Source organism: Bombyx mandarina, chromosome 20 (assembly GCF_030267445.1).
Source record: "Bombyx mandarina strain Sakado chromosome 20, ASM3026744v2".
Taxonomy (NCBI): domain Eukaryota; kingdom Metazoa; phylum Arthropoda; class Insecta; order Lepidoptera; family Bombycidae; genus Bombyx; species Bombyx mandarina.
Genome location: NC_143226.1, coordinates 836,265 through 849,948, shown reverse-complemented (window position 1 = coordinate 849,948; position 13,684 = coordinate 836,265). Strand labels below are relative to the sequence as shown.

Below are 13,684 nucleotides of genomic sequence, written 5' to 3'. Positions count from 1 at the left end.
GTGATTACCGTCGTTTAAACTTATGGGTACACGCTCTTTTATTTGTCACTGTTATACAGATCTAACATCTAAGGATTGTAAAAAACAAATAAAGAAAAAATATTTTTTTATTATAAAATATACTATCTGACCCGGCAGACTTCGTGGTGCCTCAATCGATAAATAAAATACCTAAACGTTTTGTATCAAATAAACTTAAAACAAACAAAAGTAATCCGTCCGACGGGGGACACATCAAAGGAAAAACAAAATTATTATTTTTATTTAATATCGAGTATTTTCATATTTATCTACCTTTTAAACCTTCTCTGGACTTCCACAAATAATTCAAGACCAAAATTAGCCAAATCGGTTCAGCCGTTCTCGAGTTTTAGCGAGACTAACGAACAGCAATTCATTTTTATATATAGAGATTACGATCTAACATCTGTCTGGTTTTAGTTAGAAAACAAATTTAAACATATTATGTTCCTAATCTCCGAGAGGGCTGGTGGTCGTGGCGCCGACGACCGCCAGTCCGGCGTCCCGAGGGGGAGTGTGATGGGAGAGATGTGCTCCGCACTAAACGCTTCACTTTCCCCCCCTTTGCCTTTTCATGGGTTCTGTCTCATGCGAGGTTCGGACGCGGGTTGTTGAGCGACAGGAGGTTTTAGTCAGTTCGACTCCGACATGCCCCGCCCTTCATCCCCAGGGGAGGGCGGAAGTCCGGCGATTTCCTAGTCTCCTCAAACTAATGTCGCTATCTCTCAATCATCTGTAATTGTAGTATTCTGACGTTACATTTTTACGGAATACAGAGAGCCGGTGGATACTATTGCTTATAGAAGGATTTACTGGTGGTAGGACTTCTTGAGATACTGGTGGTAGGAACTCTTGTGAGTCCGCACGGGTACCACCACCATGCCTATTTCTGCCGTGAAGCAGTAATGCGTTTCGGTTTGAAGGGCGGGGCAGCCGTTGTAACTATACTGAGACCGAAGAACTTATATCTCAAGGTGGGTGGCGCATTTACGTTGTAGATGTCTATGGGCTCCAGTAACCACTTAACACCAGGTGGGCTGTGAGCTCGTCCACCCATATAAGAAATAAAAAAATAAAAAAATTCAAAATACTTTCCGCTCTAAGTCCTTTTACTCTTTTCTACAGCTATTATTAAAATATAACTAAAATAAGAATTGCAACAGCTGCTGTCGAGCTAGCAAAAAAAAACTGCAAACAGCCTACTGATCGTATTTTGTTAAATAACACATCATTAAAAGGGGGAGATTTCCAATTTGGGTTTAAGTTTATTTTATGTTTAAGTTTTTCTTTGCAATTAATTTCAACTTCTGATTTACTAATCAATAAAGGACTACTGAAGACAAATTAAAAATTATAAATCGATTTCAGTAGTTAATTACTGAATTTTAACCACAGTTTAGCTAATAGCATAATCAACCCTAAGGCGGCATCGGTAAGGTACCTGGAGTCCTGGTTAATCTATACACTGATTTCTACTAACTAATATTCTATTAGCATTAATATTGTTTACCAAATATAACGAAGTTGTTTTTTTTTTCAAATATTTTATTCTCTGTAAATACCTATAACTTATTAATAAATAAAACTCATTTTTTTAACCTTATGGACATTAAGATAAAAATATTAGAGTTCAAATTAGTTGTCAAAATTTAATCATAACTATATCAAGATTTAGTTTCATTTATTGTATATATACATACAAAAGTCGATATGTATCTGTACCTATATATGCTATCTATAGACTTCGAAAACGGATGGATTGATTTAGATGATATATATCATCAGAATATCTTCGGATTGGCCTAACGGCTTGATCTCAAGCTTGGTAGCGACGGCATCAAATCCAAATAAAAGACATACCTGCAAGACGAGCCGTTTTTGAATAATTTAATAAATTACATTTTCTCTTTTGTTTTCTTATTGGTAAAAACTGTTTCCAAATTAATGACTTTTTTTTCTACCTATGCTAGTAACTTCTAGGGGTTGTGCCAGCTTAACCGAGCGAGTAGGTGAACTCACAGGGCTCTAACCTGACGAAGTTGCTATCACTAGCCCTAGCAAGAGCAGTGCTTCCTAGAATCTACCATCGGATCGGAAACGCGACCCACTGAGAAGATTCGGCGATAAACTCAGTGAGCTATGTCTGAGGCTAGTTATCAATAACTTGTCAACAAAGCTCATCATTCACTCCTAAAAAATAAGATCAGTTAATCGAATCGGATTAAAAACAATTGAAAAATGGTACTGAACTGTCTTTGTGAATTGATATACAGGTATTTAAATGTTTACTGAAAAAACAAAAAACAATCTGTAAACAAAAATGAAAAAACAGAATTTAAAATAAGTACATAGTTCAATGTTCAATATAATGTTGCCATTCGTCATCTTAATTTACTGAATCTTAGTTTAATTGACATTATGAGTCGATCAGCTCCGTGTAAAATCAGTAAATTGATAAAACAAAGACACGAACGCTCCAACAGAAACTATACATTCCTAATTCGACTGTGATATCTACAAAATAAAACAGTTTACAAATATAACTGTCATTTCCTGTCCAGATATTCGTCATTTGAATTAAAAAAAAAAAAGAAAATGGGTACAGAGGTTCCGTACAGTGAAAATCCAAATTATAGTATTTTATAATTTTAAAATTGCATTGTATTCGAAAGATTTTACTAAAATTTCAGAAGTACAGTAAAATGTTATATTCATGCTCGACAACTCGAATTTAAAAAATCAGACTCAAAATGTCGAAGATACTGAAACATAATGAATGACGTCTTACTTGAAATTCCCCGAACTCGAAGTAGTAATTGTAAGTACATAATTCCAATAAATTCATACCTACCATAATACATAAACCGAATATTTATAATTATTATTTTGACTCCTCGGAATATATACTCAAAAATCGAACCTTATTACGTAAGTAAAACTTTTGGCCATCAAATACTTCATATCTTTCATTCTTGTTAAGTCAAAGAAAGACTCAATGTGGAAGTTTTTTGCATTTTGAATGTGGCATGCCCACATAAGCAATAAAACAGTACCACTGCTACTACTAATTTTGATATATCTAACTATCTTGCCACGCTAAGCCACTCAGAAAAACTATTTTTCGGAGATATTTTTTGTGTCATTGTTGTTTAGATTATGCATCCTGTTGATTCTGCAAACGATACAGTACACCAATTCGGACGTTGTATATTATTAAAGGAATTTCATAGAGGCATATATATTTTTTTTATTACGTAAACTTAGTTTGAATACGTTTCGAACTCCATATCGATAGCTATCTTGAGGTGGGCGACGTTGTTCACATCTCGATACTCAAGGGCTGTGTAAAATCACCAGCAGATTTACGTGAAAACCTTTTACCTATTTGTATTTGTAAAATAGTGTCTACGGGGGAGACGAGTCTTATTCCTCCTTCTCGTCTCTTCCTCTTTATTGAGAGTCGTGATTCCCCCGATGAGAGAAGAATTTCCCTTTGATGATGATCCTTCTGTGTCTGCCCTTGGCGTCACGACAAGCATCATGAATATGGTCTTGAGAAGAGAACAGTGTAAATAAAAGGCAGAGTTTGTAAAATGAACATACTCATTTATTATAATTTAATTACAACTTGCCATGCACGGGGCTAAAAGGCTGGAACGGAAGAGAGGGTTGCCATGAGCAAATCTTAAAATTAGCAACATAGTTAGGACTTAGGTGTTACCATTACAATATTACAATAAAATTCTAATGTTCATATTTTGATTGAACAAGAACGAATTCAGGCTGCAGCCTCCTTTTAATCCTTTTAATCTTTTTCCCTGGTTTAAGTACCATGCTACTATGTATTATTATAATGAATGCAAACAACGCGCTGGCGCATTGTCATACAGTAAGTAAACAATGTATCTGTATAAATAAAAAGTAATTGCTAAATGAATGAGGAACATCAATAAAGAGCTCCTTTGCTACTTTTTCTGTCTAATCTAATAATATTAAAATAATTGTGCTCACAAGCCAGGAAATACTTTTTTTTAAAACCAGGCATAAAAAAACATTTTTATTGTAAAATTCTACGTAACTCTAAATTTTCCATTTGCTTTTTTTATACAAATAAAGTCCTTCCACATTTAAATTACAAGTCGTGACGATTAGCATCCAAGATGGCGGACGGACCCGATTTTCGTCCCGTGATACAAATTTCAATTTCCTGTACACTTTATCGCTTGACAATGATCTAAGTTTGACAAATAAGTTCATTTTGACGAGTCCAGTGACGCAGCCAGTGATTTATCATTTAAAACGGCCGTACCCAGTAGCTGCCATATTCGAAATCCGATAAAATGTCGGACATCTTGAGTGATTGCCGATGAGTGTTAAGATTTAGGTTAACCTAAACTTTAAACGATTGCTTTTCAATTGTAATATCTTATTTATGTTTAAGATTTATTTTAACAGAACAGTATATTTTTTCCATGAACCTAAGAAATGTATTCGCAATGCTAATACAAAAATAAATATACCCAGTTAGTGTTCCTGTGCAATCCAGTATTTATGGTAAAAGGGCGCGCGGCAAAGCCCTTAATAAACAAATGACGTGTGCACAGATTTAAGGGCTCACGTCGCTGTTATTTCACTATTTTCGACCCGACTCGCTCGGTAAAGGCGGCTTTTCCCTTTATTTGATATTTAAGTAGCTACTGATGCGAATTATGAGATCGAACTTATGAGAACGTATTGTTCAGTTTTGAGATGCATTTGAAAATCTGTGTATACTGAATGTACTTACAAGTCCGCTATAAATATCATGCAAATTCTTTACACACTATTAAATTATATATAAATATATATTGCCGCATAGGCAGACGAGCATACGGCCCACCTGATGGTGAGTGGTTACCGTCGCTCATGGACCCAAGCCCATCTTTTCGCTGAAGACCCTCGACCGGAGCTCGTTCTCCTTGCTGAAGTGGACGAAGCGTATGCAGGCCCGCTCTTGTCGCTCTATCAGCTCCACCATGTCCTCTACGCCTGGTACTGCATCGTCACCATGCCTATGAACACCTGCGGAAACAAGACGCGATTCTAGTTCAATTTTTTTTTTATTCCATGATGGGTGGACGAGCTCACAGCCCACCTGGTGTTAAGTGGTTACTGAAGCCCATAGACATCTACAACGTAAATGCGCCACACACCTTGAGATATAAGTTCTAAGATCTCTTTTTTTTTTATTGCCCTTGTAGGCAGACGAGCATACGGCCCATCTGATGGTGAGTGGTTACCGTCGCCCGTGGACTTCAGCAATGCCAGGGGCAGAGCCAAGCCGCTGCCTACCGTTTAGTACTCTCCACAAGCCTCGTTTGAAGAAGGACATGTCATTGTGCTCGAGAAACACCGTGGAAGGGAGATCATTCCAAAGCCGGACGGTACGTGGAAAAAAAGATCTCTGGAAACCCATTGTGAACTACTTATGCTTTGCTACTTATCCCTTTGTTATGAAATACATTTGCCCAACAATGCTTGAAAGACAGCACAGACATTTTATATGATATTACTTAAATATTTGTAACCTAATATTAACCTAACTAAATATTTGTAAAAAGTTTTGTAGTAGTGATTGATTAAAAAATAAGTAAAAAAAACTATTGTCAATATTGGTGTTTCGACAATCGGAATATTTTTTCAAACTCTTTAACTGAGATTAAGAGAAAGAACAGAATATCCATTTTATGAATTTCCGAGGTAAATAAAATAACTAACTATATATATATCTTCTTACTTTGATCAAAATATTCTTATTAGTATCATGGAATTTAAATACCAACAAGTACTAGGGGCGCATAACGCGTAGGGAAGTGGCCGCTGTAGCGCTGTCATCGGTCGCGCGCGCTCACATAAATTCTCGTACGACATTCTTTGCGACCGCCGCCAATGTCTGCGCTCCTGGTACAATAATTCCGCCGCATTTGTTTTGCTCCAAAGAAACAAAATATTATTTTTACAATGTTTGAGAGGGAAGTCTTCCAGAATTATATTCAAATTCGGTTTTCAATAATGCTGTGTGGTAAAAATTTAGACATAAGTGCTTTAAAATGTTCTTGAATTAAATAAGCTATTCTAGTGGGTATCTATGTACAGCTTGCCTCTCACTTTTTGCCGTGATTAATAAACTGAGAAAACCTTTAACAACGTGTTAAATGTTCGGTTGCATTATAATATATATGGGCGCAAACGCCACTGTTGGCAATAATTAACATAATAATATATAGATTAGTTTATTATATGTTAATATTTATTTATTATTAGCAACAAAACTGTTATTCTACCATATTTAATAATTAGCAGACACTGTTTTGATGTGAAAATGTTCAGAATATGTTTAATGTTTATATTATTGTTTAAAAACCCAAATGACTGTATAAATGATTAAATATGAATAAAGCACAAATATTAATAATAATTTATATTATAATTAACACTACTAATAATTTAATTCAGTATTGTAATTGTTATGCAATTATGTTGTTGGCGCCATCTATTATTAGGCTGGATAATAACAATGTTAGTTAATATTACTTAAAAGTAATTCATGTAAAGTAAATTAAATGTGAGTCATGTAAAATCACTAAAATATGTATTTTGAATATTAAGCTATGTTTTGTGAATTGTTTCGCAGTAATTACATTTGTTTGTATAAAAGAAGTTGTAGTTGCTATAACCAACACAAAATGGCTAATTGTGTAAAAACCACTGAATAACTCAGGCGTGGCTTTTTGTTGTAAACAAGTAATGTTAAAGTTTTATAGAATTGTATTGTATTTTCATTGTAAAAGAAGTTATGTGTGTAAATCCTGGCTTAACGCCGACATCAGAAGTGGGATCACAGCCCCAAAATTAATCGTAAGCCTCCGAATGAAGTAGCCCACTGTTGAACAAGTGATGGGTCTCTCAACCTGTATTAAAAAGGCGAAAAGTGATGATAGCTGCAAATGCTGTACCCTTGTAGTGGCATTATAACTTTTATTTGCCGCCGTTCAACTCCGATGAGGGCGTGACATCAAGACCGATGCGGAAATGTGGACGAAACTATCATGAAGCTAATTGTTTCATCGCATGAACATCGAGTTCAAAAGAGCAAGCAAGACATAAGCCGATATCTGGTCTTTGTATTGAACCGCATTGGAGCAAGTGAGGGACGAACTGATCCATGCATTCAGTAAAGTTGTGGATATTTAAAATGAGTTCTAGACCGTGGATGTTTTGGAAAAGCTACTGACGCTGAGATGGTAAAAATACTGATTTCAGGTATTTATCTTAAATTTATTCGATCCAAGTTATTGAGAAATACGCTGTGGTATGTATTTCGCTTCCTAAATAATATCGATTCTAAAAACGTTCCGAAAGCGTCAAATTGAAAATATACTGTAAATATAACTTGTAAATATAACTATATAATGTTAATAATCTAAACATAACTCAGTTTTATCACAATCACATAATGATTCCTTCAGTTTTCGTGGCACTTTTAGTAACACTAAGGTTTTAAATGTGGTTACTGCGTCACTTGCGTCATTTCGAGAAAACTTGTTACCGCCGTCAAGATGACAAACGTATCACCACAATTAAGACTTAAATCATTGCAGATCTAGTTTAGTAAGCTAAACAACTTCATGTAAAGTTTTTGAGCATAAGGAGTCAACTGATTTCAAAACAAAGCATTGTGACTTTTAATGGAGAAAAATACTAGAACTATTATAGAATTTCATATGGTAATCATAATCATATGGTAATACTGACAGTCTTGCTGACATCCTAATAGGTTTTAATCTTTTAAAAATAACTTCTCAGTGTTGCACTCTTTGAGGAGAACTTATCTATTTTTATAAGTTTCTCTCCAGTGAATGCTCAAGTTTGGAGTCATTATTCAATCATCATGTAACTTTTGCAAATCATGTCTCATAGATGGTGATCAGGCAGATAAAAGTTGGATTTGAAATAATTAATTTGGATAGGATAGTACAACGCTGTACATACTGTATGTCTCCTGTTTATTGTGAGGAGTTCAAGCATATTACAATAAAAATAAAAATAAACTTTTAATAATATGCCATAATAAGAGACAGCTCATCCCTGTTCAGCAGCTAACTCTCTGCACCCTAGGTTTCTAGTGGGGGTGCTGCTTTATTATTAGTCAAGAAAAAGGATGGCACAGATCTCTATGTGATTTCTGTTTTTAAAATCTTAGTTCCATTTTTGGAAACCTGTCACTTTTAAAAATTCACCAAGATAAAAGATAATTCAGGAGTTTCAAAAACTTGTGAACAATATGAAATTCAGTACCACATTATTGCAAAGAGAGCGAGCATGGTCAACAGGCATGCTGAACTTATTGATGGGTCATAAATGTCACATGTTTGTAAAATATCAATTAATAAGATCTGACAGGCAGCTTTAAGAATTACAGTTGATTAAAAGCTGCAGCACAACAATAAAACAAAAATGCAGAGGCATTAGAAGGATGATGTTCCCTACCAGTCATTAAAATAAAGCAAATTGAAAATGGTCCGCTGAATGATGAATTAGGGGAAATTGAATCAGCTGGTAAAAAATGGATGGACGAGCGGTCTCTGTCATCTAATGTGTTTTGGTAAAGGTAAAGGTTTAGTAATGGTAACGGTTTGATATAGGTAAATCTATCCTCTTAATGTCAGAGGATTCTGATAACTGACAAATTGACCGTATGGGCAGAGAGATTTGTTCTGCTGTAAAATGATTTATAATTTGTTATGGTATCTACTTTTATTTTCCTATCCAATTATCCTTCCTAAAACGCTGGCGGGCCACCATGCGAATCCTTAAACCTGGTCTTGTTGGCTAGATCCCGTATGGGTGATGCCTTATGAGTTGGCTAGATCCCGTATGGGTGATGCCTTATGAGTTGGCTAGATCCCGAATGGGTGATGCCTTATGAGTTGGCTAGATCCCGAATGGGTGATGCCTTATGAGTTGGCTAGATCCCGAATGGGTGATGCCTTTTGGGTTGGCTAGATCCCGAGAGGGTGATGCCTTGTGGGTTGGCTAGATCCCAAGTGGGTGATGCCTTGTGAGTTGGCTAGATCCCGAATGGGTGATGCCGAGTGTGTTGGCTAGATCCCGTAAGGGTGATGCCTGGTAAGTTGGCTAGATCCTGTAAGGGTGATGGCTTGCGAGTTAACTAGACTCGTATGGGTGATGCTTTGTGTGTTTGGTAAATCCCGTTGGGTAATCCTCTTGTGTGTTAGCTAGATCTCGTAAGGGTGAATGGTGCCTTGTGTGTTGGGCAGATCCCAGTAGGGGATATGCCTTGTTTACTGTTATGTGAAATGCTAAAACAGCGCAAGGGACGCGCTGGAATCAGTATGGCCGTATGGGCGCAAACGCCACTGTTGGCAATAATTAACATAATAATATATAGATTAGTTTATTATATGTTAATATTTATTTATTATTAGCAACAAAACTGTTATTCTACCATATTTAATAATTAGCAGACACTGTTTTGATGTGAAAATGTTCAGAATATGTTTAATGTTTATATTATTGTTTAAAAACCCAAATGACTGTATAAATGATTAAATATGAATAAAGCACAAATATTAATAATAATTTATATTATAATTAACACTACTAATAATTTAATTCAGTATTGTAATTGTTATGCAATTATGTTGTTGGCGCCATCTATTATTAGGCTGGATAATAACAATGTTAGTTAATATTACTTAAAAGTAATTCATGTAAAGTAAATTAAATGTGAGTCATGTAAAATCACTAAAATATGTATTTTGAATATTAAGCTATGTTTTGTGAATTGTTTCGCAGTAATTACATTTGTTTGTATAAAAGAAGTTGTAGTTGCTATAACCAACACAAAATGGCTAATTGTGTAAAAACCACTGAATAACTCAGGCGTGGCTTTTTGTTGTAAACAAGTAATGTTAAAGTTTTATAGAATTGTATTGTATTTTCATTGTAAAAGAAGTTATGTGTGTAAATCCTGGCTTAACGCCGACATATACTTTGCGCAGGTTGTAGAAACAATCAAATTTAATGTGCATCACATAGAGATGCGCGAGCGCACCCACGCTTCGCCCACGGTGGATAATGTGGTCGATGGTGACCATTTTATTTTAGGATATTTTTTTAGCTAAATTTAAATTGTGAAATCACCGCTTTCTCTGGTTCTCATCGCCTAGCTAGCGACAAGACCGACTTTTGGTACATAGTGTATTTTAAGTAGATTTTTATTTATTTATTTATTTAATTTTTTTACATTTTGTGTGTTGAGTAGTAGTTTTATTTCTACCTTCTTTTTTTTTATTGCTTAGATGGATGGACGAGCTCACAGCCCACCTGGTGTTAAGTGGTTACTGGAGCCCATAGACATATACAACGTAAATGCGCCACCCACCTCGAGATATAAGTTCTAATCTCAGCAGAGTTACAACGGCTGCCCCACCCTTCGAACCGAAACGCATTACTGCTTCACGGCAGAAATAGGCAGGGTGGTGGTACCTACCCGTGCGGACTCCCAAGAGGTCCTACCACCAGTGAAAAACTCGACGAGCTAGTTAGTTATACTACTCGTAGATTCACAGAATGAGTAGGTGACTCTAACCTGGGCTCAGAGGGCTCTAACCTGGTGTTGATCTAATGCTGATGGTTAGTCAAAACAAAAACTGCTACTCGTGTAGGTTCTTAGCATTATGCAGTAGCTTTGTCTGAGTGTACTTCAATTTACATATCCTTAAAAAAATATTTAAAAAAAAATCGGACCTCCTAGATCCAGTCTCGGTGCCTTTAGGTATTCCAAGCACCTTTCACCTTCTCAACGAACTCAAAAAACTTGAATGTGACGAAAAGTTTGACCTACAACAGACAAAAACCTCAAACAACCCACAGACACAGCTCACTGAGTTTTTCGACTGCTCTTCTCAGTGGGTCGCGATTCCAGTCAGCTAGTATATTCTACTGGTCATACTAGAGCTCGAGAATATCTCTCGGGCTGATCCCTATAATACCGCCTACCAAGGTGAAACTAGAATAGCCCCTTGATACTACTGAAGTTAGAGGCAAATAAATAATAGTTTAAAAAATCTAAAAAACACGCTTTATATAAAATTCAATTAAAAAATAGAAAATAAATTTTAATAAATTTAACTTAAAAATATTGTAAAATATATTTTATTGTAAAAAAAGCGAGTTTTTCAGTTTTTTTAAACTATTATTTATTTTTCATTTTTTAGTTAAATTTTCTATAAAAGCGTATTTTTAAAACTATTAAGTACTTTAACATAAATTCCTGCCTTATCGACTTTAAATAAAAATTATATGAATTGGCAAAAATCTTATTTTGCAAATTGAATAATGGAATAATCTTATCAAATTAGTGTATTGTCATCGGTCCTCGATAAATCTACAATAAAGTTTGAATGAAATCTGGCCGCTTAAAGTGGGTCAAAATCGCATCTGAAGAAATCAGTTATAATAGCCGGCAAACTTCTTGAGCATTTGTTGACGTAGTGGGGGTAAGTTTGCGCATGGTACACTCACGTGCAAAAACATTATTTACTCTGCGTCATAATGCAATTAAATTATTAAAATCAACATATGTATTTATTTATATATTTATTAGAACATCAACAAAAAATATAGGTTAATAATTGTAATAATTTAATCTTGGGGTAAAATAGATATTCCTTCTATTAAGTCAAAACTAGAGCTGTTGCCAGGTCTTCGTTCAGTCGAAGCGAAGCTGGTATTTGTAATTTTTTTTTCGTTATCATAATCTTGACCATTATCATCATCACTGTTTTCATCACCCGAGTCGCCATCATCGTGATAAGTCGACATAGGGCTCATCGGTGTAGTTTACGACTCGGTCGGTTCGATCTTCTTTTTGTCTATAATTAATTATTTTTTGAAGATATTCGATTCGTAGTAATCGAATTTTACTTTTTTCAATTACCAGCTTCCGATTATTTTCTGTTTTTTTTTCCATCTGAAGCCTAGCTCTTTCATAATTCGTCGTAAACTTCATTCCGAGCCATTAAAATGTATATCTTCTTTAAAATTTTCGAAGCCTTTCTACGGTACGGAGTTTCGCTGCTTGTTATGTAGTTATTATGATTACATCTTTTTATTACAGATTGAACGAAACTATCCATTCCGGTAACTTTCTTCTTCCCTGATCTTTTCTTACCCGGAGTCCCAAGCACGATGAGCAAGCCAGAGCCTTCAGCTTCGTTAATAATGCACCTAACAGTACTCACTGATGTTTTTGTTGCTTCCGAAGTCTGTTTTACTTTTTCCATAATATCATTCTTCCCCTGTTTTATAATGAAGCAATATACGTCGTACACAATCTTTCTACCCTTTCTTTTGAATACTACACCAGTTGGCATAGTGTATTTTTTATAAAAAATCAACAAACACTCAACAAATAGCAATGGCAACAAAGTCAACAAGCAATTATAACAAAATATAACTTAACGATTAACAACGATAGATTTTTCACTGTACGCAAGCGTACTTTTGGGAGCAAGCGGAACGAAGGCGCGGTGCGGGACGCAAGGTTCGACTGATCTACCAATAACGCGCTCGATACGATTTCCCCTGCCGTCGCGCCTCACCCTCACCACCAAAGTGATCTAAAATTCGGTTCTGCGCAGTCAAGGTCATTTGCTCACGATGTTTGCCGGTTACTATACAAACATACATACAAGTGAAGCTAATATAAAGCGTGTAAAAAAAGGGTAAAGCAATATTTGAATTACATGGTCGCCCTAACCGCCTGGGCACGATTTTTCCGAGCGATCAATAAAACGATAGCTGAAAGCAATAAAACAATAATAATGCAATATTTCACTAACTGTGACCTTAGGTACTTCATCTCGCTGCAACCTGCTACGGTGAATTATTTTTATCGAGAAACGTTTTCGTCTTTACTAATTTTGTTATTTTATTGTTTACTAGTCGAACCCGCCAGCTTTGGTGATTTAGTTTTTTATTTGAATTTGACTTGATCGATATAAAAACTTCACAGTATCATTCGCTAGGCCAAACTGAAGGTTTCGTGTCTTCTTCTATTTCGAAAAAGTCGTTTCGACTTTTACAAACTTATCATAGATTAACATTTCGATTCGCTTTCGTCTGATCAGTTTGAAATGGGCTATTAGTCTAGCGCCATAAATTTCACTCAGTTCCTGTGTTAAGACGCGGTTTGAGTCTGCATAATTAAGTAATGCCGTCTTATTTAATTCTTTTTTTTCTTAGATGGGTGGACGAGCTCACGGCCCACCTGGTGTTAAGTGGTTACTGGAGCCCATAGACATCTACAACGTAAATGTTCCACACACCTTGAGATATAGTTCTAAGGTCTCAGTATAGTCACAATGACTACCCCACCCTTTAAACCGAAACGCATTACTGCTTCACGGCAGAAATAGGCGGGGCGGTGGTGCCTACCCGTGCGGACTCACAAGAGGTCCTACCACCAGTAAATAATTCTAGTGGATTGCATTATACATATGACACCTTTAAGTGTGCTTTAGTATTTCCCGAGCGCTATGACATGTCCTTCTTCAAACGAGGCTTATGGAGCGTATTAAACGGTAGGCAGCGGCTT

At 35.8% G+C, this 13,684-nt stretch overlaps 1 long non-coding RNA gene across 2 annotated transcripts; it reads left to right on the top strand.

Annotated features, from left to right (window-relative positions):
• The first annotated feature begins 6,249 nt into the window (after positions 1-6,249).
• Positions 6,250-10,011, top strand: LOC149500572 (uncharacterized). 2 transcript variants are annotated; one of them, XR_016324781.1, is made up of 3 exons: positions 6,250-7,234; positions 7,324-7,372; positions 8,483-10,011. It is a non-coding gene; the product is annotated as an uncharacterized LOC149500572 (long non-coding RNA). The 2 variants fall into 2 exon arrangements; XR_016324780.1 differs by having other exon boundaries at positions 6,250-7,372.
• The last annotated feature ends 3,673 nt before the right edge of the window (positions 10,012-13,684 follow it).